The sequence below is a fragment of the Anabrus simplex genome, chromosome 4, assembly GCF_040414725.1.
Source record: "Anabrus simplex isolate iqAnaSimp1 chromosome 4, ASM4041472v1, whole genome shotgun sequence".
NCBI classification, from domain to species: Eukaryota; Metazoa; Arthropoda; class Insecta; order Orthoptera; family Tettigoniidae; genus Anabrus; species Anabrus simplex.
In genome coordinates, this window is record NC_090268.1 from 457,340,111 (window position 1) to 457,363,073 (window position 22,963).

At 48.7% G+C, this 22,963-nt stretch overlaps 1 non-coding gene across 1 annotated transcript; it reads left to right on the forward strand.

Annotated features, from left to right (window-relative positions):
- Window positions 1-10,682: 10,682 nt before the first annotated feature.
- Window positions 10,683-10,801, forward strand: LOC137500656 (5S ribosomal RNA). Its single transcript, XR_011018164.1, has one exon. It is a non-coding gene; the product is annotated as a 5S ribosomal RNA (ribosomal RNA).
- The last annotated feature ends 12,162 nt before the right edge of the window (window positions 10,802-22,963 follow it).

A 22,963-nucleotide genomic window follows, 5' to 3' on the forward strand; every position in this document is an offset into this window, starting at 1 on the left:
TCTTCAAAAAGACCCACCAGGTAGGCCTCACTGGCCTCCTGCAAGGCCATGACAGCCGAGCTCTGGAAGCGCAGGTCGGTCTTGAAGTCCTGAGCTATCTCTCTCACCAGCCGCTGGAAGGGCAGCTTGCGGATCAGAAGCTCAGTGCTCTTCTGGTAGCGCCTGATCTCACGCAGGGCCACGGTGCCGGGCCTGTAACGATGAGGCTTCTTCACTCCTCCGGTGGCAGGCGCGCTCTTACGGGCAGCCTTGGTGGCCAGTTGCTTGCGCGGGGCCTTGCCTCCGGTAGATTTACGTGCAGTCTGCTTAGTACGGGCCATCACGTGCTCACTGTCGACTCGTCCCAGGAAGAATGGTGCGGGGGCTTGCTGCCCGGCTGTTTTATTGCTTCGCTTCCCCCACCCTCGGTAGCAGCTGCACTCCCATTGGCCGGGCGGTGCTGACGTCACCGGGGCCAGGCACTTTCAACAAAAGCGAGGGGTCGCGAGTGCCAGCCGCAGGCATTCTGCTTTTTGACTTGGAAGAGAACGCACGCATAGAACTTCGTTTTCACGGCAATTTCAGAAGGCCTTGAATCCGACTCCAGCATCCAGATCCTCGGCTACTACGGTCTCCCTTGCCGTCAGTCCAGCTGAATCCTGATTGGTCGACGTCATCGCCGGCTGTCCAATCACCATCATCCCTCTCTCACCAGCGTATAGATCTACAATTGTGCTTCTTGCCGGGGAGACACCCCTTAAAAAACTGTTGCCTGAGGCAAGTTGTATTTTTATACGCTATCATTCCTTTTCCTATTGATCTACCTTTCGGTATTTGATCCCCTCCTTCATCTATCCCCATGGCTCGAAATCCGAGAAAGACCCACCACTCTTTGGAGCACTCAACTGCCTCTTCTTCTAACTCTTCCTCCTGTACTAATTTACTTTCCTTTTCCTCTACACCTGGTGTCTTACACCCACCTGAACAGCTAGGTACAGCCTTATCTAGCCCTCACCAGACCAACACAGCCAGCACCCCTTATACGGCTGGGGTGAACCGAGTAGCTTCAGTCGGTAAGGGCTCTGTTGGTACCACACCAACACCAGGTTCACACTTAGCCTACAAACTTCAAGTTCGACAGCAGTTATTAGGTCAATTACCTAAAGATTCAAATTTAACCCCTCCTACCTCTTCTAACCAACCAAAATCTACTCCTGTTTATAAACCTAAACAAAAACCCAAACTGATTGCTTCCAAATTTGGTCCTTATAGTGCCAATAGGGCTGAACAAATTCTTGAGCACGCCAAGAGACAGACCCCTGACGAAGAAGAATTTGTGTACCCGCCTACCAAGAAAACTATTAAAAATGTCTCCCAGACTCATCAACCTTCACCTCTACCTACTACCAATGTATTTTCTCCACTACAAGCTAGTATGGAAACTGAGACTATAAATTCATCAGAAACTATTGAAGATTCAATCCCTGTATCTTCTCAAAACACCAATAGGAAAATCCCAGCCATTACTATCAGAAATGATACTGTTTCCTATCTAGAAAGAAGACAGTTTGTCAAAAATACCATCAAAGGAACATTTTCTGCGAAAATGTTACGCAATCATGTCATCCAGTTTAAAGTAAACACTATTGAAGACCATCGAGCATTAATTACAGCCTTGAAACAAAATGATGTTCAATTCTACACTTTGAGCACCGAAAAGCCTGATATCCTAACCATTATCCTTAGACAGCTACCCCTAGATACCAAAATTGAAGACATTCATTCCTCTCTTCAAGAAAAGGGCTACCATGTTCTGAAGGTTGTCCAGTTGACTAAGTCCTACCGTTCCACCACTGTTAATGAAAATGGGGAATCAACTATCACCTTTGAAAGAAGAAAAATACCGCTCTTTGCAGTGACTCTGAAAGATAATGAAATAACCCGTCAAATCTTCAAGAAGCAACTATTTCTTTTTGATCTTGAAGTCAAAATCGAAAAACCCCGAAGAACCTTAAATCCTCCCCAATGTAAGAGATGTCAGAGAACAGGGCACTCTGCCAAAAATTGTAATCTAGCACCTAGGTGCGTGAAATGCCCTGGCCCTCACGCAACCTCGGAGTGTACCGTCCTAGACGTCACCAAATTTACCTGTGTGAACTGCGGTGCTAATCACACCGCTAATTATAAAGGATGCCCTTCTATCAAGAGCGCCAAGCTGAAGAACAAAGTTTCAAGAAATGTAGAAAATGATATTTTTCAACTATATGCAAAGGACTTTCCTCCTTTACCCACTCCGAAGAAAGCCCTTCCTTTTACCGCTGTCAGTCAACCTAATTCTCAATCTTGTTCCTCTACTAAACCTCTAACCATTAACCCTATTCACAAACCAACCAACATACCTACTCAAACTTCTTCTAGTATCGATCGAAAACATGACACTTCCACTCTCTCTGTTTCTACTCTTCCTGCCACCAGAGAGGAAGCTGAAAGCTATCTTGCCACTCTACCTTTTCAACTGCAACATCAAGCTCTCATTTCTCATATCAGTTCTACTGGTATTCGCGAACATATTCTTAACATGCTTTTAGATCTTATTTACCCACCTACAACTTTAGGACAAGTTGTCTACAGCCACCTTTTTTCCAATTCTTTTATTAATTAAATTTACTTTCAATTATCTGTTGAAAATAATTCACCACCAATCAGAATAATCCTCTCCCCTTAGACATAGGCATCCTGCATCCAGGTTGCCTATGTAGCCCCTGCAGAAATACTCGCCCCCTTAGATGTAGGCAAACTGCATCCAGGTTGCCTATATTACCCCTGTAGAACTTAACATTTTCCAATCGAACATGCCGTTTACTTCATTTAAATACTGCATGTCTCCCCCTTTCTTCTCTTTCCACAATGTCTAACGAACCTAATTTAATTATTTACCTATCCAACTTTATTAGTCTACCTTTATTTATCAAAGTTGTCTGCTCCAGGAGCCTCACACAGTTGAAGAAGAATTAGAGACCAAGTAGGTCGGAGTTTCTTGAGATCTTACGCTATTCCTAGGAATAGCGGTCGCTTCAGCAGCAGCAGCAGCCAGCCGCATTCTAGCTCTGAACTCGCAGCTCTACTGATCTATCATGACCGGACGAGGCAAGGGAGGCAAGGGACTCGGCAAAGGAGGCGCCAAGCGTCACAGGAAGGTGCTCCGAGACAACATCCAGGGCATCACTAAGCCTGCCATCAGACGTCTCGCTCGCAGAGGTGGAGTCAAGCGTATTTCGGGACTTATCTACGAGGAGACCCGTGGCGTGCTCAAGGTATTCCTGGAGAACGTTATCCGGGATGCCGTCACCTACACCGAGCACGCCAAGAGGAAGACTGTGACCGCCATGGATGTCGTCTATGCTCTCAAGAGGCAGGGACGCACCCTGTACGGTTTCGGTGGTTAAGTCTCCTCCGAGCGTGCTCCCGTTTGTGAGCATGCAGTATTTAAAAAACGGCCCTTTTCAGGGCCACCACTTACCTCTCAAAAGAGCACAGAGTCCCACTTACAGTACTCCTCTAACGTAGCTTGCGCTATTCTCCCTCTCAAAACAGTCATCTCCCCGAAACCTGCACGGAAAAAAAAGCCCTCATTATCAGTTATGATGTCTACATTTTAATGCTAACAAGAGAAAACAAACATTATCTTCCTTGCCGTGCACATCTGATACACAAAGTATTGTAAATATACTACTTTAAGTATCCTTTCCTCTCTAGTTAAGTGTGTGTTCTTACATGCATAGGTCGGTAGTATCCAGCAGTCAAGAACAGAATTATACAGCATTAATGAAATGAAATCTATAATGTACTTCCTTCTTCCTTCCCTTCTGAAAATTAAATATTAAGAGGGGCCTGGAGCTACTTCACTCATTTCCCCCTTAAATAAATAACCTCAAAGGTAAGGCTATTCTTGTGCTCTCCTGGCTAATGTTACAGATGCCCTCATATTTGCAGTGTCTCATTATTGTTATTATTATCATTATTATTAGGAGAGTTGTCTGAACTGCTCTATCACTTCAGGATTTTTCCATACTTCTGTAAGATAGCTATACCAGCATGATAGACAAACAGCTCTTATCTTAAGGTGTTGGTGGCCCTGAAAAGGGCCGTTTATTTATATTTTTCCGGTGAGCCAACGCCCTGACCGAGAACAGGAACTTAAGCCTTCTTCTCAGTCTTCTTAGGCAGGAGCACTGCCTGGATGTTGGGCAGAACACCACCCTGGGCAATGGTCACTCCGGACAGCAACTTGTTCAACTCCTCGTCGTTACGGATGGCCAACTGTAAGTGACGAGGGATGATCCTGGTCTTCTTGTTGTCACGGGCTGCATTGCCCGCCAACTCAAGAACTTCAGCTGCCAGGTATTCCATGACTGCGGCCAGGTACACAGGAGCCCCAGCACCCACTCGCTCAGCGTAGTTTCCCTTGCGGAGGAGACGGTGGATACGGCCGACAGGGAACTGCAGGCCTGCACGGCTGGAGCGACTCTTGGACTTGCCCTTAACTTTTCCTCCCTTTCCTCGTCCTGACATGATGCTCTGCTGCTCTACTTCGAAAATGATACCGAATCACTCTGCGCACCAGTTTTGTAGCCTGCAAGGTTGCTCAACGTTACGAGCCAACCAATAAGGCTGCAGTAAGCTTGCGCTCATTGGCTAGTCGCATGCAGCCCTCTCGGTCTTAAAAAGAATTGCAAGGGGCCCGCAAAATTTTCTCATACGGATCAGCAGCATTCGAGAACTAACTCTGTTAGCAGACGGACGTGCAGCTTATTGCTACCCGGACTGTGTTTTGAGTGTGAGTGCGAGTGTGTGGTTGGAGATTGGAGATTGGAGTTGGACTTGGAGATTGGAGATTGCTGACCCTGCTTCCCACTGGTTTTTTGACTTGGTTCTGTGATGTCCGAGCCCCCACCTGGTGGTGGGGTCCCGACCCCCCGGCCAGCCAATCAGATGACAACCCCTGCTACTACAACTGACAACGATTGGGTAAAGTTGGCGGAGGCTGCTGGCTCACAAACCAGCTCCTCCATGATAAACTTACTCCCTGACGCCAAAACTATAGAAGAACAGGCTAAAATTCTTGCTTCCTTGCACAAACGTACCGACTCCCAGGCTTCCTGGTCAGTCGCACGCAAAGTCAAAGGCAAATCTAAACCTCGCTTTGTTTTGAAGAAAGTCTCGGCTACGTCCCCCAGCAAAATTTATAACAAACAGACTAATAAATTTGAACCTCTTTCGGCATTGCCCACCAGTGGCAGCACTGGGCCAGAGGCACTAGTGCCTGCACAGTCTCAGACACCACGGACAGAGACTGCTGCCGCCCCCTCTACGAGTGCCTCCTGTTCGGCGCCACCACGGTCTGTGAGTGACGGGAATGGGACTGCCAATGCCACCGCTCCTGGTGGGGAGGTCGAGGACATGGAAGTAGTTCAAACCACCCCCAAGAAAAAGTCGCTGCCGCCGGTAGTGGTTCATGACAAAACCAACTACCAGCAGCATTATCAATACCTTAAGAAACGATGCACTGGCGAAATTAGGGTAGTCAACACTAGGGATGCTCTTAAGTATCACGTTGACTGTGAAGAAGACCACCGGCTGTTGACCCAATATTTTGAGAATTCTAATGCTAACTTCTACACCTATCAGCTGCCTAGTCAGAGGTTGCTGAAGGTGATTATTCGAAATATCGTCTCAACAGTCGATGTTGATTGGGTTAAGGAAGAGCTGCTTGCCCTCGGGTACGACCCCAAGGACATCTATCAGTACACCAAACGGGATGCCACCACCAAAAAGGTTATCCCTATGAGTGTTTTTAGTGTCACCCTACCAAATGATGAATTTAGCAAGACCATCTACTCGGTTCGCTCCCTTTGTGGTGCCCGAGTTACGATTGAGGCTTACCGGGGCCGTGAGGGGCCTTCCCAGTGTTACCGATGCCAGCGGCTGGGCCACACCGCTAATTATTGCAAGATGTCAGTTAGGTGCGTCAAGTGTGGAGAGAACCACTTGGCGGCTGCCTGCCCGCTTAAGCCGGAGACACCCGCCAAGTGTGTTAATTGCCAAGGGGAACACCCAGCTTCGTGGCGAGGGTGCAAACTTTTTAGAGAGGCCATTGCTCAGAAGCAAACCGCACAGCAACTCAAAGCCCAGAAAAAGAGTGCTCTGCCACCCTCGCGACCTGTCACTGAGGGGATCTCGTTCGCGAGCCTCTTCGGTGGCGCTGCTGCCCCTTCGCCATCTCCCGCTGCCACCACTTCAAGTAGCACTGGGACCTCCCTTCCCGACCTGTCCGGTCTAGGTGACATCATCGGTCTGCTTCGGCAGATTGATTTTTCCAGACTCATCCCTATACTTAAGGATACCTTGACAAAATTGAGCTCGTGCACTAGCACTTTTGACAAAATCTTGGTGCTGATTGATGCCGCTATGCGGTATTTCTCAGCCCCTTAGACGACGCGACAGACGCCACGGACTATGGACTTAAAGGTTGGTGCTTGGAATTGTCAAAGTGTTGTCGGTGAGAGGTACGAGCTTGATGCTTTTATCTCTGACCATAACATAGACATCATGTTGCTGGGTGAGACGTTTCTGAAAGAGCATATGCCCTTTAGAATCAAAAATATGGTAGTCTACCGGAAAGACAGAGTCGGGATGAAGGGTGGGGGCGTGGCCGTGTTGGTTAGGTCTAGCCTTACCCATCACGTGCTCGACCCCCTCCCCCACTCCGTGCTAGAATCCCTCGGGATTGAAATCCGACATCGGGACTATCATTATAGAATTTTTTCGGCTTATTTACCACCTGATGCTCCTCTAAATCTCGTAGAACTAAATGCTCTTTTAGAAAACCCTGGCCACGTACCCACCATAGTGGCTGGTGACCTTAATTGCAAGCACCCCGACTGGAATTCTAGGGTTGCCAACCCAAAGGGGAGAATCTTAAGTGCCTATATGAGAGACAGTGACGTCAAGGTGTGCGCTCCCACGGAGCCCACGATATACCCGGCTAATGGGTTGCCTGACGTCATAGATGTGACAGTTTCAAAATATTACAGCAGAAATATTGATTTTGTTGTTCCATGTGAACTAAATTCAGACCATAATCCCATTGTTTTCAATCTTACCTGGGAGCGTCTCGAGGGGCCATCTCGTTCGACCCCTCCTTCCAACCTGGACTACCACAGGTTTACCAAACATGTGGACAGAAATTTAAAACCTTTTGATATCCGCACTCGGGATGATGTTGACCGCGCGGTTGAGCACCTTACACGTAAGATGCTCAATGCTCGGAGACACATCCATGAAGTTGCTAGAAATTCTCGTTCGGCCCGCGGTCCACAAGTTGAGGAGGGTCTTCCTGATCTCCTCAAGGATTTGATCATGATTAAGAACCGTTATCGGAAGAGATGGCAACTTTTCCGCGATCCTGCTGACCGGGCAGAATACAAGGAGCTTGCCAAGGTCGTCCGCCAACGCCTGCTGGAACACAAGATTGAAAAATGGGAGGAACTCTGTCGCACTCTCACTGAAAATGACTCAGACCGCGAATTTTGGAGGGTTACTCGTAGTCTGACTCGAACCCGGGAACCCAGTCGTGCTCTTCATGGCCGACGGGGACTCGTATTCTCCCCCTTGGAGAAAGCTGAAGCTTTCGCTGACTCTATTGAGAGTCAGTGTGTAGTACATTATACCCGCCACGATGACGACCGTACAGACAGACAGATTGAACGAAAAGCTGCAGCTTTCAGGCAAAGTAGGACACCACGTGACTCTGTGACAGACATCACACCTGCGGAGGTCCGCAAGTGTATTAAAGGACTCAGTGAGAATAAGTCTCCCGGGGCTGACAAGGTCACTACTAGGGAAATCAAGTCCCTCCCCTATAGGGCGGTGGTATTCCTTGCCACCATCTTTACAGCCTGCCTCTCCATGGGCTACTACCCGTCGGCCTGGAAGACGGCAAAGGTTTGCCTTATTCCAAAGCCGGGGAAAGACAGGCTGTTTCCTCAAAATTACCGACCTATCAGCCTTTTATCGCACCTCTCTAAGATTTTTGAGAGACTTATTCTCAAACGCCTCAACTCGTACCTCGGAGCCAATAGGATACTGAGACCGGAGCAGTTTGGTTTCCGGTCCAAACGATCCGCTCCATTGGCAGTTTTGCGCCTGGTTCAGTATGCTACGAGATCGTTCGCTCTACGGCGTAGTGTGCCAGCGGTGTTCTTTGACGTAGATAAAGCATTTGACACCGTCTGGCATGAAAATCTCATTGTGAAAATGGGGGAATTATATCAAGTCCCCCTTTATTTGGTAAAAATCATTGCGTCATATCTACGTCATAGGTACTTTTTTGTTACCTGCGAGGGTGAGAACTCCTCCCTTCGGCCCCTACTTGCAGGGGTGCCACAGGGAGGAGCACTGTCGCCAACCTTATACGCCCTATATGTGAACGATCTCCCTAGGGTAGCAGGAGTAGAGATCCAACAGTTCGCAGATGACATTGCAGTTTTTACCGCCCAGCGAAGACATTGCGATGCCATCGCGAAATTACAAGCCTGGATTAACCACTTTCTATACTGGTGTACCAAGAATAAAGTCAAAATCAATCCGGACAAAACCCAGGCTATCCTTTTCTCGAGAAGGCAGCCGAGGTTTCCTCATCTCACCATTCGGAGGACAGAGCTACCATGGCTGACCAAGGTCAAGTACCTTGGTTTGATTCTGGACAAAAAACTTACTTGGAAATGGAATATAGACCAGGCATTACAGCGTGCCAACGCCCGGACAGTGGCACTGCGCCCTCTGCTGCTGAACGGGCATCTAAGCGATAGCATTAAGAGGACTCTGTACCTTGCGTGCATTCGCCCCATTATTTTATATGGCTGTGAGGCCTGGTGCTATATTGCCAAGACGCACATTCGACGACTCCAAGTGTTCCAGAACAAGGTGCTACGGCGCATGACCCGTTCGCCATGGTACACGTCCAATAACAAGATTCTTCAGAATCTCAATTTGAGAACTGTCAATCACCAGATTAGGAGGATTGTTGGGATGACGAAATTTCGGATTACCTTAGCCCAATCAAGTGATGCGGGCATCGCCCTGCTAAAACGGGTCATCAGGACCAAGAAGCCTAATACACGTTACCGCATTCGTGGCCCTTGGCTCCTGTATAACAAATTATAAGTTTCGGCCTTTTTCCAAATTGACAACAATTTCAGGTATTCATTAATCAGGTACAAAATTCCGTCTTTACAAGTCTGACCCACTTACTAGTTGAGTATTTTTAGCCCAGCGATGAGGGGGTTTCAATTCTGCCCTACCAATCCCTGGTAGGAAAGAGTGATTTTTCCCCCGCCAGTGTAGGTAACACGCGACTTTTTCTGACTCATCAGGTAACCACGGAAACAGATGAGTAAGAGGGCATTTTTTAGCCCTGGGGCTCCCATGTACTCGATTACCTTGAAAAAAAAAAAAAAAAAACCCGCAAAATTTACTTTCTAGGAGACATCCGAGACAACCATGCCACCCAAGACAAGCGGAAAGGCAGCCAAGAAAGCCGGCAAGGCCCAGAAGAACATCTCCAAGGGAGACAAGAAGAAGAAGCGCAAGAGGAAGGAAAGCTATGCCATCTACATCTACAAGGTGCTTAAACAGGTACATCCTGATACTGGCATCTCCAGCAAGGCGATGAGCATCATGAACAGCTTTGTCAACGACATCTTCGAGCGCATCGCCGCTGAGGCTTCCCGTCTGGCCCACTACAACAAGCGCTCCACCATCACCAGTCGGGAGATCCAGACTGCCGTCCGCCTCCTGTTGCCCGGTGAGCTGGCCAAGCACGCCGTCAGTGAGGGTACCAAGGCAGTTACCAAATACACCAGCTCCAAGTAAGGTGCCAGGTTTTCTGCCTTGCTGCATTCTTAACAAACGGCCCTTTTCAGGGCCACCACACCTTTAAAAAAAAGAGCAGCATCTGTTAGCCTTGTTATCAACTCCACTCTGATTTTATCTATCTGTCCTACTTCATATACATCGAAAGACAGTGCAAAACATTCAAATCATAAGCTAACGAGGGAAGAACTACTACTACTACTACTACTACTACTGCATTACCTTATTGCTAAAAATCCTCCTGCTTTGTCCTTTACAATGAAAACCAGACCAACCCCCATGGCACTACAGCCCCTAAGCAAGCAGGCTGAGTGGACCTCAAAGCAGCCATTAGAACGAGGTAAAATTCCTTTGCCTGGCCGGGAATTGAACCCGGGCCCCCCAGCTACGAGGCAGGCACGCTGCCCCTGCGCTACAGCGCCGGCCCCTTCACAACCACCTTCAGTAATTATTATTATTATTATTATTATTATTATTATTATTATTATTATTATTATTATTATTATTATTATTATTACAACCCTAGACACTTCCCGTGTGTGTGTGCGCGCGCGCGCCAGCGCGCGCGTTTTTTTGGGGTTAGGTTACGAGAAGTGGGGTTAAGTCGAGTTAGGTTACGTTTCGCCGCGGAGCGCGACAACCACCCGCGCCCGCTCCGCGACGGCGACCTCCGAGCACACCCCTGCACCATTGCCAACGCCCCCGCGCCACAAAGACCTCCAGGAAACTCGCTTTGCGGTTCGTATGGACGTTTCAAGCTCCGTTCTCTCGCCAACGGCCATACCATGTTGAATACACCGGTTCTCGTCCGATCACCGCAGTTAAGCAACATTGGGCGTGGTCAGTACTTGGATGGGTGACCGCTTGGGAACACCACGTGCCGTTGGCTCAATTCCCTTTTTACCAAGTTTCCCAGTCCCAGTACGACAACTTACTTTCAACTTTTGCCTCAGGCCAGCAGAAATTGCTTAAATCACGTTTTTTGTTACGTCTGAAACTAGCTAGACCTTTTGCTGCTCTTCGACCCCGTGTGGCTATACAGGAACGAAGCTTAGCGTAGTATTGCATTTCCTCCTAGGTGACCGGCCTAACCTGGCGGCGGCGACATCATTATTATTATTATTATTATTATTATTATTATTATTATTATTATTATTATTATTATTATTATTCGTGTCTCTCTCTCTCTCTCTCTCTCTCTCTCTCTCTCTCTGTGTGTGTGTGTGTGTGTGTGTGTGTGTGTGTGTGTGTGTCGACCTAGGGGACCCTTGCTGAGCCTAGCACCGCTTCCAATTACTCGTGCCAGGATTTTAACTTTCGTACCTCCTATCGTACGTCCCTATGTCTAAACTTGCTGTTCTTATTCTTTTAGGTTAGTGTAGCTTATCCTGCAGGCCTCTTATGGCACATAACATCATTCTACGTCCTATTTCTCCCAATATTAAGATTATTAAAGGGCGGAACGAGGCTTCCAAACTCCCCGCCCACCTTGAAAATCGCGAGGAAGGTGGTTTCCATGCAACGTCATCGACACTGTCGTGATTACAATGAAAGCCATGTCCTAGCAACCGACCGCGGCATTTAGCAGCCCCTCAAAGAGTCGAACAATTTCCTTTTATGTTCTTCCAGGTAAGTAGCTATTCAAATTACGACACGGTTCGGCAATAAGTTACAAGTTTGTAGTACGCTCGTGTCTCTCCCGGGCTTCCTTACGAACGGTAGGGCACCAGTGCAGTACAGTGGCCTACACACAGCCCGCTATCTTCGAAGTGCGTGTGTTGCGATGTAACGTAGTTTTGAAGCCTAGGAACTTGTAAAACTCTTTCATTTCTATCAAAGACGAGACGCCCTTCAAATAAGACTGAGAAGGTAACCTTTTGACGACAAGGGTTAGTTCAAAGAGTCGTGACGTTTTAGGTTAGGTGAAGGGAGGAAAGCACTCGTTTTTGTTGTTTGTACGTCAGCTGACCGATCTTTTGGCAAGTGATAAATTGAGTAGAACGAATCGGAACTCCGGATAGTTACTGTTACCGTCCTAGAATTAAAATTAGACCATTCTGAGCCCTACTTGACAGGTTCGACACCGGCTCACTCGCGTGATATTTCGATGGTCTGTAGATATGGGCGCATAAAAAGAACTCCTGCGGGACAAACTTCCGGCACCTCGGCATCTACGAAAGGCGTAAGATAATAGTGAACATAACCTTACTAGTAGTACCACCACCACCATTACTGCTACTAATACGACTATTACTTAAGGCAGTGGACAATTTCGAACTCAAGCAATAATGTGTCCATTTGCTGACCACCTGATCACTGCCTCTTGCCTTACTACTACAGGCTAGCGTTCAAGGAAAGAAAGAAAGAAAGAAAGAAAGAAAGAAAGAAAGAAAGAAAGAAAGAAAGAAAGAAATAAGTTACCGTTCTTCCCAAGTCAGGTTAGGATTTCTGCATCAGACACGGCTAGGGCTGATCGTGGATCTACTAATACCTAACATGCTCAATTGTGCACCGTTATATCATCACCAGTCGTGAAGTCACAGCTGCATCTTCTAATTACAGGGTAGATGCTACATATTTTGGGCAATATATAACCCAGGTTTGGCTTGGATAACCTAAAAATATTCAGGTACTGGGTCTGGCCTGGTTATATCAAGTGTCACCCTAGATCAGCAGGGCTAAGAATCATCAGGTCTCTGTCATGAATTTAAATGGCTTAGTACCCCTCATTATGGTGTACCTCTCTTCATATTTGAGGGAAGAGGAGTAAAACTTAAAACTTTATTGCCTGTCTTAAACCAACTGCTTTCTTTGGGGTATTGTCTAGCACAAACTTCTAAGGCGACCACATCACCCAGCCCGATGCTCGAATACTGCTTGGGCAGGGGTGTAGGTGGTGGTTAGTGGTTGCAAGAAGGGTCCTGGAAGGGAGGGATAATAAGCCAGTACGCCACTTGCTCTTAAGTCTGTACCTTTCATTATACGGTTTCATTAACTATTTTTTACACCTGCCCTGTAGTATGGTACCATTTAGTAAGAGGTCTCTAGAGTTTGGCCTAGTACAACCTTCAATGAAAGTAGTTTTCAGGAGTGGTTAGGTACCCCTATACTTACTTTCTTTCTTTCTTTCTTTCTTTCTTTCTTTCTTTCTTTCTTAGATTACAAGGTGTCGGTAAAACAGCTGATCGTTGCTTATGTACAAAAAAATGTTCATACATGGGCTTTCATTCGCTGAGGTAAATGATAATGATAATAATAATAATAATAATAATAATAATAATAATAATAATAATAATAATGGCAAGAACACAAAGGGTCCTTTTCTCTGCAGCTGATTTTTAGCATGAAGGACAGAGGCTGTCATGATGATGATGATTACCGAGTGATACCGTTAAGCTAAAACCCAGTAGGGGATTAATATTAACAGCAGGGAACGTTGTGCAGAATCATTCAGTAAAGATGTAATGGCAGGGGGGGGGGGGAAGAGGGCGTTCAGTATAATACACCATCAACCCAAGTACAGTGCATATTTAGCTCTATGTTATGTTATGCTCTCTCTGCTCTCTGTACCTTTATTTGGCCCTACAACTTGTCTCACCAAGTGAAGGAGATCTTACACATAGTTACTGTACTGTACTTAATTTCACGCTGACTTCAACTGCTAGTAGGATACGCACGTCGAACCATGCAGAAACCTGCACGATTTCAAACGACTGCCGACTAGATAGCGACTAGGCCGAAGAAAGAAAGGGCATCTTATAAATCGAGAGCGACAATTCATTTTCGAGGTTAGGGTTACCGCATGGTTCTCTTAGCCAAAGAAATCATGAAACCATTTTGCGAGTAAAAACTGATGTTACCTGAATTTTGGATACAGTTATTACTACCATCATCATCATCATCATCATCATCATCATCATCATCATCATCATACGCTACTCTGTATGATGAAGGTGGGTAGCAAGATCGAGTCTCGGCGCGATCAGTTGGCTTCAAATTCTGCTTCACCTCGTTCAGAGTATACATATTCAAGGTAAAAACAAGAGCTTCTCTCAAAAAATAAACTCCTATTGAAGGGTCATTAAACACAACTTCTTCTTCTTCTTCTTCTTCTTCTTCTTCTTCTTCTTCTTCTTCTTCTTCTTATTATTATTATTATTATTATTATTATTATTATTATTATTATTATTATTATTATTATTATTATTATTATTTTCCTTTCTTTCTTTCTTTCTTTCTTTCTTTCTTTCTTTCTTTCTTTCTTTCTTTCAGGACCATTTAAGTGAGATGTTAGCTGTATGAGTGTTGCAGCACCTCAAACCTTTACATTTTTTCCTTGTAAGTTGTGGCAATGTCTTGCAGAGAAGTTTGTTGGGAAACCATGGTCCTTCCTTCCTTCCTTCCTTCCTTCCTTCCTTCCTTCCTTCCTTCTTTCCTTCCTTCCTTCCTTCCTTCCATCCATCCAATAAATCTGCTGAGTTGCTGTCTCAAAGGGTCTCTCATCCTAAAGAAATTTGACCGAAGGTAAGGGATGTTGCCAGGTCTATCAAACTGACAGACTTATCATCTCCTGGTACAGGAAATCTGTTCTTTGAAGAGTCTGGACTGACTGCCCCTTCCTCCGTCACGGTGTTCTCAATCCTGCCTTCGCAGCCCACTGGAGGCAGTAAGATACGACTCACAATGCCTCCATCCAGCAGGCGAGGGGTGAAGCCTCTCCTGAGGCGGTACAGGCTCTGTAGCGAACTGGAAATTTAATTATGCCCTAAGAAACATCTAGAGGTTCCCTTGGGCAGGCTGTCCCTTTTCCCAACCTGAGCTTTCGACCCCCGACAGGGGCTGAAAGCTGCTGGATGTGAGAGACTGTACAGAGTTGAGAGCCTTATAAATAGAGGCCTAAAGGCTAGGACTTTACGAGATTGGCGCTACCTGCAGGAAAGCAGGAGTCGAACGAGTCATGGAGGCTAGCTTCTAACTTATGTCCTTTATCCTGTAGGTCCTTTCAAGCAAAGCTACAAGAGGCAGATTACAGCAGGTCTGCTTCACTCTGTGGAAAACTACCTAAAGGCTGACTTGCCTTTGCTCTCACTCGGAAGGGGTTAGAGCCTGAGGATGGCCGTTCAGCTCCATTGCTAGAGGAAGGATTGGGCTTCCTTCAGGTAAGAGGGGGTCACTCCCGGGGGCGTCGCGACGACGACGGCCGCCCCTAAACGTCGGCATGGAGAGGCGGCTGGTGAAATGCTGCCCATCGAACGCACCTCCATCAGGACGCCCGAAGCAAGGTGACGAGTACTTCTGCCACCTGAGGAGCAGCGTCAAACCTTTGACTATCCCTTCCTAACCGAACCCTGATTGTAACCCACCCCTTAAAGACGCAGGGAGCACGAGAAAGGAGCTAGGAAGCACGTCCCCAACTTGTCGCCGCGCAACCCACCCGACAGCCAGCCACTGCTGTTTCCTGCGCGGTCCGAGTAGCCTGATACACTCAGATAACCAGGGGAGAGCGCGAACACATTCTGATCGTGACCATGGCTGACACAGCAACAGCATCGGCAGCATCTGCACCCGCCTCGGCTCCGGCCCAGGCGTCGCCCAAGAAGAGCAAGGCTTCTGCATCGAAGAAACCTCGCACCAAGCCTGCCCATCCGAAAACCTCCGAGATGGTGGGCAGTGCCATCAAGAGCCTAAAGGAACGAGGTGGATCTTCTCTGCAGGCTATCAAGAAGTACATCTCTGCCAACTACAAGGTGGACTCTGAGAAGCTGGCCCCTTTCATCAAGAAGTACCTGAAATCTGCCGTGGCTTCCGGAGAGCTGGTCCAGACCAAGGGGAAGGGAGCTTCAGGTTCCTTCAAGCTCGCTTCGGCTGCCAAGCCGGAGAAGGCCAGCGCAGCCCCTGTCAAGCGGTCCGCTGCCCCCAAGGAGAAGCGCATCCCCAAGGCGAAGAAGGCTGGTGGAGCCAAGGCTGCAGCCAAGAAAGCCATTTCCAAAAAGCCTGCTGAGAAGAAGAAGGCCGCTCCTGCTCCCAAACCCAAGCAGAAGGCTCCTTCCAAGGCTAAGAAGGCCGCCAAGGTGCCCACTAAGAAGCCTAAGGCACCTAAGCCTAAAAAGGCCGCTAAGCCCAAGGCCTCGCCTAAAAAGGCTCCAGCAAAAAGGAAGTGAGGACATTTCGTGTTCTTGCTTCCTTCTACACGCACCTCTTGCTCTCGTAAGAGCAGAGGAAAAACGGCCCTTATCAGGGCCATCAATTTTATTCCCCAAGAGAGCATATTATGTCAGTCACTGTCCAAGGCTGGAACCCTGGCCTCTCCTATCTCTGCCTCCTAAACAGGCTAGTTTGTCTCATTGCGGGGCGACTCACTCTTCGAATTTCATTATTATTGTACTTGACTACATTTTTCTTTATCCTTACTTACTGCACTTTTGCTGTTGCTGTTGTTGTTGTTATTATTATTATTATTATTATTATTATTATTATTATTATTATAACTATCACCTCCTAGATATTAATTAATGAATTATTGTACTCAGTACTCAAGATTATTATTATTATTATTATTATTATTATTATTATTATTATTATTATTATTTTCTGTTACTCTTAGATTTTTCCTTGAACCTAGAGGAACCACTAGCTTTTTTTTTTTCTTTTCGTTTTCCTTCTATCCTAGACCAGAGAGACAATAACTACTCTTCTAGGAAATTTTGGTGGCCCTGAAAAGGGCCGTTTGGTAAAGCTCCAGCCATAAGACAAGCACCGGACTTAGGCACGTTCGCCACGGATGCGGCGGGCGAGCTGGATGTCCTTAGGCATGATGGTGACACGCTTGGCGTGGATGGCACACAAGTTGGTGTCTTCAAAAAGACCCACCAGGTAGGCCTCACTGGCCTCCTGCAAGGCCATGACAGCCGAGCTCTGGAAGCGCAGGTCGGTCTTGAAGTCCTGAGCTATCTCTCTCACCAGCCGCTGGAAGGGCAGCTTGCGGATCAGAAGCTCAGTGCTCTTCTGGTAGCGCCTGATCTCACGCAGGGCCACGGTGCCGGGCCTGTAACGATGAGGCTTCTTCACTCCTCCGGTGGCAGGCGCGCTCTTACGGGCAGCCTTGGTGGCCAGTTGCTTGCGCGGGGCCTTGCCTCCGGTAGATTTACGTGCAGTCTGCTTAGTACGGGCCATCACGTGCTCACTGTCGACTCGTCCCAGGAAGAATGGTGCGGGGGCTTGCTGCCCGGCTGTTTTATTGCTTCGCTTCCCCCACCCTCGGTAGCAGCTGCACTCCCATTGGCCGGGCGGTGCTGACGTCACCGGGGCCAGGCACTTTCAACAAAAGCGAGGGGTCGCGAGTGCCAGCCGCATTCTAGCTCTGAACTCGCAGCTCTACTGATCTATCATGACCGGACGAGGCAAGGGAGGCAAGGGACTCGGCAAAGGAGGCGCCAAGCGTCACAGGAAGGTGCTCCGAGACAACATCCAGGGCATCACTAAGCCTGCCATCAGACGTCTCGCTCGCAGAGGTGGAGTCAAGCGTATTTCGGGACTTATCTACGAGGAGACCCGTGGCGTGCTCAAGGTATTCCTGGAGAACGTTATCCGGGATGCCGTCACCTACACCGAGCACGCCAAGAGGAAGACTGTGACCGCCATGGATGTCGTCTATGCTCTCAAGAGGCAGGGACGCACCCTGTACGGTTTCGGTGGTTAAGTCTCCTCCGAGCGTGCTCCCGTTTGTGAGCATGCAGTATTTAAAAAACGGCCCTTTTCAGGGCCACCACTTACCTCTCAAAAGAGCACAGAGTCCCACTTACAGTACTCCTCTAACGTAGCTTGCGCTATTCTCCCTCTCAAAACAGTCATCTCCCCGAAACCTGCACGGAAAAAAAAGCCCTCATTATCAGTTATGATGTCTACATTTTAATGCTAACAAGAGAAAACAAACATTATCTTCCTTGCCGTGCACATCTGATACACAAAGTATTGTAAATATACTACTTTAAGTATCCTTTCCTCTCTAGTTAAGTGTGTGTTCTTACATGCATAGGTCGGTAGTATCCAGCAGTCAAGAACAGAATTATACAGCATTAATGAAATGAAATCTATAATGTACTTCCTTCTTCCTTCCCTTCTGAAAATTAAATATTAAGAGGGGCCTGGAGCTACTTCACTCATTTCCCCCTTAAATAAATAACCTCAAAGGTAAGGCTATTCTTGTGCTCTCCTGGCTAATGTTACAGATGCCCTCATATTTGCAGTGTCTCATTATTGTTATTATTATCATTATTATTAGGAGAGTTGTCTGAACTGCTCTATCACTTCAGGATTTTTCCATACTTCTGTAAGATAGCTATACCAGCATGATAGACAAACAGCTCTTATCTTAAGGTGTTGGTGGCCCTGAAAAGGGCCGTTTATTTATATTTTTCCGGTGAGCCAACGCCCTGACCGAGAACAGGAACTTAAGCCTTCTTCTCAGTCTTCTTAGGCAGGAGCACTGCCTGGATGTTGGGCAGAACACCACCCTGGGCAATGGTCACTCCGGACAGCAACTTGTTCAACTCCTCGTCGTTACGGATGGCCAACTGTAAGTGACGAGGGATGATCCTGGTCTTCTTGTTGTCACGGGCTGCATTGCCCGCCAACTCAAGAACTTCAGCTGCCAGGTATTCCATGACTGCGGCCAGGTACACAGGAGCCCCAGCACCCACTCGCTCAGCGTAGTTTCCCTTGCGGAGGAGACGGTGGATACGGCCGACAGGGAACTGCAGGCCTGCACGGCTGGAGCGACTCTTGGACTTGCCCTTAACTTTTCCTCCCTTTCCTCGTCCTGACATGATGCTCTGCTGCTCTACTTCGAAAATGATACGCAGGACCGCCTCAATTGGTGCAGGCAGGGCCTGCACCGTGAGTATTATAGCCTATCAGCCCATTGGGGCTTTGAGTGCTTTTTCTTGAAGATTCTTCTTATTGTAGCTTGACGTTCTGTTGTTGGTGGTCGGTCTTCTTTTTACATCTGGACTGGACAGAATGTGCCCTGCGCCCTAGGGGCGAGAAGAGTAGGGTGAAGCAAGGATCGGGTTTAGCATCACTCCACAGCAAGGACAGACTGCGCCTTAAGCTTCTAAGTGGTGCCGTGCCCGATGTTGCTTAACTATCATGAAGAGTTTGAAATTGGAATCATGAGAATTGAGAAAAGTTACAGAACCAGGACGAGAGGGAGGAGAGGTGGGGGTTAATGGTTGGCGAGCAAGGCAGGTTGATGTGGTCACCCATCCACTCGTTGACCACGGCCGATGTTGCTGCAGCACTTCACGTTGCTACGCGGGGGTTTAGTGCTTCGGGAATAGGATTATGAAAAAGTGGGCTTGGTGCAGTTGGCGATATTGGCAGGGTTAGTTGACGAGGAGTTGTCTGGGCGGCATGGGGGGAGGGTTAAGGGACGAGAGAAGTCTGATAAGGAGCAAGTTGAGAAGAGTGGAGTTGTCTTGGCTTGGTGAAGGAGTGACTGGGAGGGCCTGTGGAGGAGCAGTGTGCAAATGACGTGCCTGCCTATAGTGATCTCGGATAGCCTTCTTCAAAAATGGACAACCAGGATAGGAGGCTGCGTGACTGCCTTCACAGTTCGCGCACCTCGGCTGGGTCTTTGGCACAGTGCAGACAGTGTGGTGGTGATCACCCCCACATCTGTTGCAGCGTGTATCATTAGGGCAAGAAGCCGCTGAATGATACAACTGAAGGCAGTTGTAACACTGAGTCACTAAGGCAGGGCGGGAGGGGGGACGGGTTCGAGTCTCTGTTCTGGGAGTGTGAGGTGTTGTTGTAGTGAGAGACTGTGGAGCAGGTTTTCTACGCCTACTCCGTGTCTGTGTGTACCTGGAGTGAGTGACCTTACTCGGTTGCGAGATTAAAGGAGTCTCGCTTCCGGGTTCGGTGTCAGTTTGTAGCAGGGGTGGTGAGGTGGTTTGTGTCTGTTGAGAAGCTGTAGAGGGTGGGGTGTGGGTGGTGACAGGCTCGGAAGAGATGGTGATGTCGGTTTGGTTTAGTCTGGAAATGGTAGGACGGGGTCGCATGGTTTGAGTTTGTTTGTGTTTGGATTTGGTAGGTGGTGGAGTGTAGGTGACGGTAGGTTGAGAGTGGGTTGAGAGACGGTTGACAGGAGGAGTGGTTTGGCAGGAGGCAACGGCAGTGGGAGCATCATCTGAACAGCATTGGTAGGAAATGCTGTGTTTGATGAGCTGGTCACGAATCTTGAAATATCCTTCTTCGCCATGGGAGAAGATAAGGACATAGCCGTTACTGAGTTCCTGCAACAGTTGGATATGTTCCAAAACTGGGGAGGTGGCAGAGGAAATGACAAAGCGGTGTGCATGAAGGTCCTGGAGTTGCTGGAGTGCATTGAGATCGGGATCACTCCTATACGGAAGGATAAATGGCAGGTAAACAGAATCAGGTAGGTTGGTTTGATGTAGTAATGGATGGTGATGTGCGGAGTCAGGAAGAAGAAGTTCGGAGAGGGAGGTGAAAGAGGAGTCGGAGTCGGTCATGGTGGAGGAACCGGGGTCTTGGCTACTCGATCCACCAAGGGGGTCCCGGAGGTGGATGGGTGAGTAGAGGGGGGGGGGCGGTGAAGCACTAAACGGTCAAACTCCTAGGAGGACCAGCGTAGGGGCACTCAACGGGCACCAGTCGTACCAGGTGTAGTTTTAACGGATCGCGCCGGGACAAGGCACGAACAGGTACCCGCAGAGTGCAGACAAATTGCTCTTTATCCTGAAGAGATCTTCACCGTGCTGGGCAGGACCAGTAGCTGGACGAAGAGCCGGTGGCGAAATGGCAGACCGCAGAAAGACAGGTCCCAGAGTATATCTGGGAAGTCGGACCGCGCTGGGAACTTGGCATGCTCGAACGTGATTGGCTGCCCGGGAGTGCGGGCAAGAGCTCGTGGCGATGGCGAGAGCGAGTGGGCTGGGCTGGCTCTTGGCGGGCGACGACGGTGAGCTGGCGGTTAGCAGGGTGCTGGCTCGGAGTGACGTCTGCTCAGGTCAGGTGCTGGCTCTCGAATCCGGTGGGTGGTGGTGAAAATGATACCGATTTTTTTTTTTTTTTTTTTGTTGATATCTATTTCTCGAGAGTCCCGAGGCGCACATAGGCCTCCTTACTCATCGGTCTCTGCGAAGTCTCCGAAAGTCGGAAAACATCTCTAAAATCGCGCAATACACTAGTGGGGGAAAAGCAATCTGTCGTGGAGAAAACAGGTTCGCCACGTCAGAGATGAAAAAACCCCCTCTTCGCTTAACTAATAGTGCTCAAGTTACTAATGCTTGGTAGCAGGGTTATGGTGTGGCATGTATTCAGGTGTGGGTGAAGAAGGCATGTAGTGAGGAAGGGATGACTCTTGACTGGGTCATGTGTGCTGGGTTGCATGGCCTTGGATAATTGGCAGGGAGGTGAGAGCTGGAAGAGTAGATTTAGGATTACAGGGTCTCGGCTACTCGATCCACCGAGGGGGCCCTGTAGTGGAAGCTGGGCGGATTCCTGGGCATGTGAGGATGAGAGGGATGATTATGATGGACATGGGTGACCTGCGCACCCACCCCACAAGTTGCCGTATGGGGACCGTACAACAGGGGGGGGGGACAGGTGGGATGAGAGGGATGATTATGATGGACATGAGTGACCTGCGCACCCACCCCACAAGTTGCCGTATGGTAGCCGCACAACTGCGGGGGGGGGGGACAGGGAGCGCTCAGTCCGATGATTATGAAGGACATGAGTGACCTGCGCACCTACCACGCTAGTTGCCGTATGGTAGCCGCACAACTGCGGGGGGGGGACAGGGAGCGCTCAGTCCGATGATGAGCCGAGGTTCCGTTTTCGGAGCCACAGACCACGTTTGCAGGCTTGACTTGGCTGGGCTTGGCGGTGTGGAGCCTAGACGGAAACTCTTGGCTGGGAAAAATGGGGGCCAGGTACCCCAGATTGGTTGCCAGTGGGCAGGTAGCTACAGGTTGCCATAGAGCACGTACCCTGTAGACCCCCAACCTGAGGGGAGCCAGGGAGCCCCATTGTATTTCAGGGGGACGTGATGGGGTCAAACGCACTGGGCGGACCTGGAAGCTGGTGAGCCGGCGCCTAAGTCGCAACAGGGGTAGTTTTTTAAGTGGTTAACGCCACCGACAAGTTGCGAAGTCAGGACGCACGGCTCACGGTGACAAATTTGCTCGAATGATGCCCTGGACTTGGTAGTAGGCTGCCAGACTTGCGTGAGACTTGGTGCCGGTAGCCTGGAGCAGTGATTCGTGGCTGGGTCTTGGCGGAGAGCTGTGATTGGCTGCTCGCAGTAGCGGGCGAGCGCTGAGTGATATGGCCTCTGCTGTGGCGGTGGGAGCTGGAGAGCTCCGGACTTGGCGGCCATCTTGCTGGGAGTCTTGGCTGGAGCTGCAGTGAACAACCACCCTTGGTAAGAAACGCGGAGCCGAGATGGTATGGCTCCGTCCAGGCAGAGTGCTAGGCCTGGAATGGCTCGGCTGAAATGATACCGAATCACTCTGCGCACCAGTTTTGTAGCCTGCAAGGTTGCTCAACGTTACGAGCCAACCAATAAGGCTGCAGTAAGCTTGCGCTCATTGGCTAGTCGCATGCAGCCCTCTCGGTCTTAAAAAGAATTGCAAGGGGCCCGCAAAAGCTCTCCAGCTGCAATATCCCTTTCTGCCCCGCTGACGAACTGCCTGGGTTTGACTGCGACGTAGTTGAAGAAATGGTGGAAGATGACACCGGCGAAGAAGATAAAGAAGAAGAAGAAGCCGTCGAGGTCTTCGTCGAATCTGAAGAGTCCCCTTTCGAACATCCCTTCCACTATGTTCATAAAAATTCACCTTTCCCAGTTGCACCCAAGAACAGTTTTCTCATCATCCCTCTCACCAACCCCGGCCCCATCCCCCTCACTCGTAAATCTGTCATCGAAGCAATAGAACCAGTCCTCAGCAAGCATATAGCCACCATAGAGGAAACTCACAATAACCATCTCATCCTCACCCCTCTCTACAATAAATCCATTCCC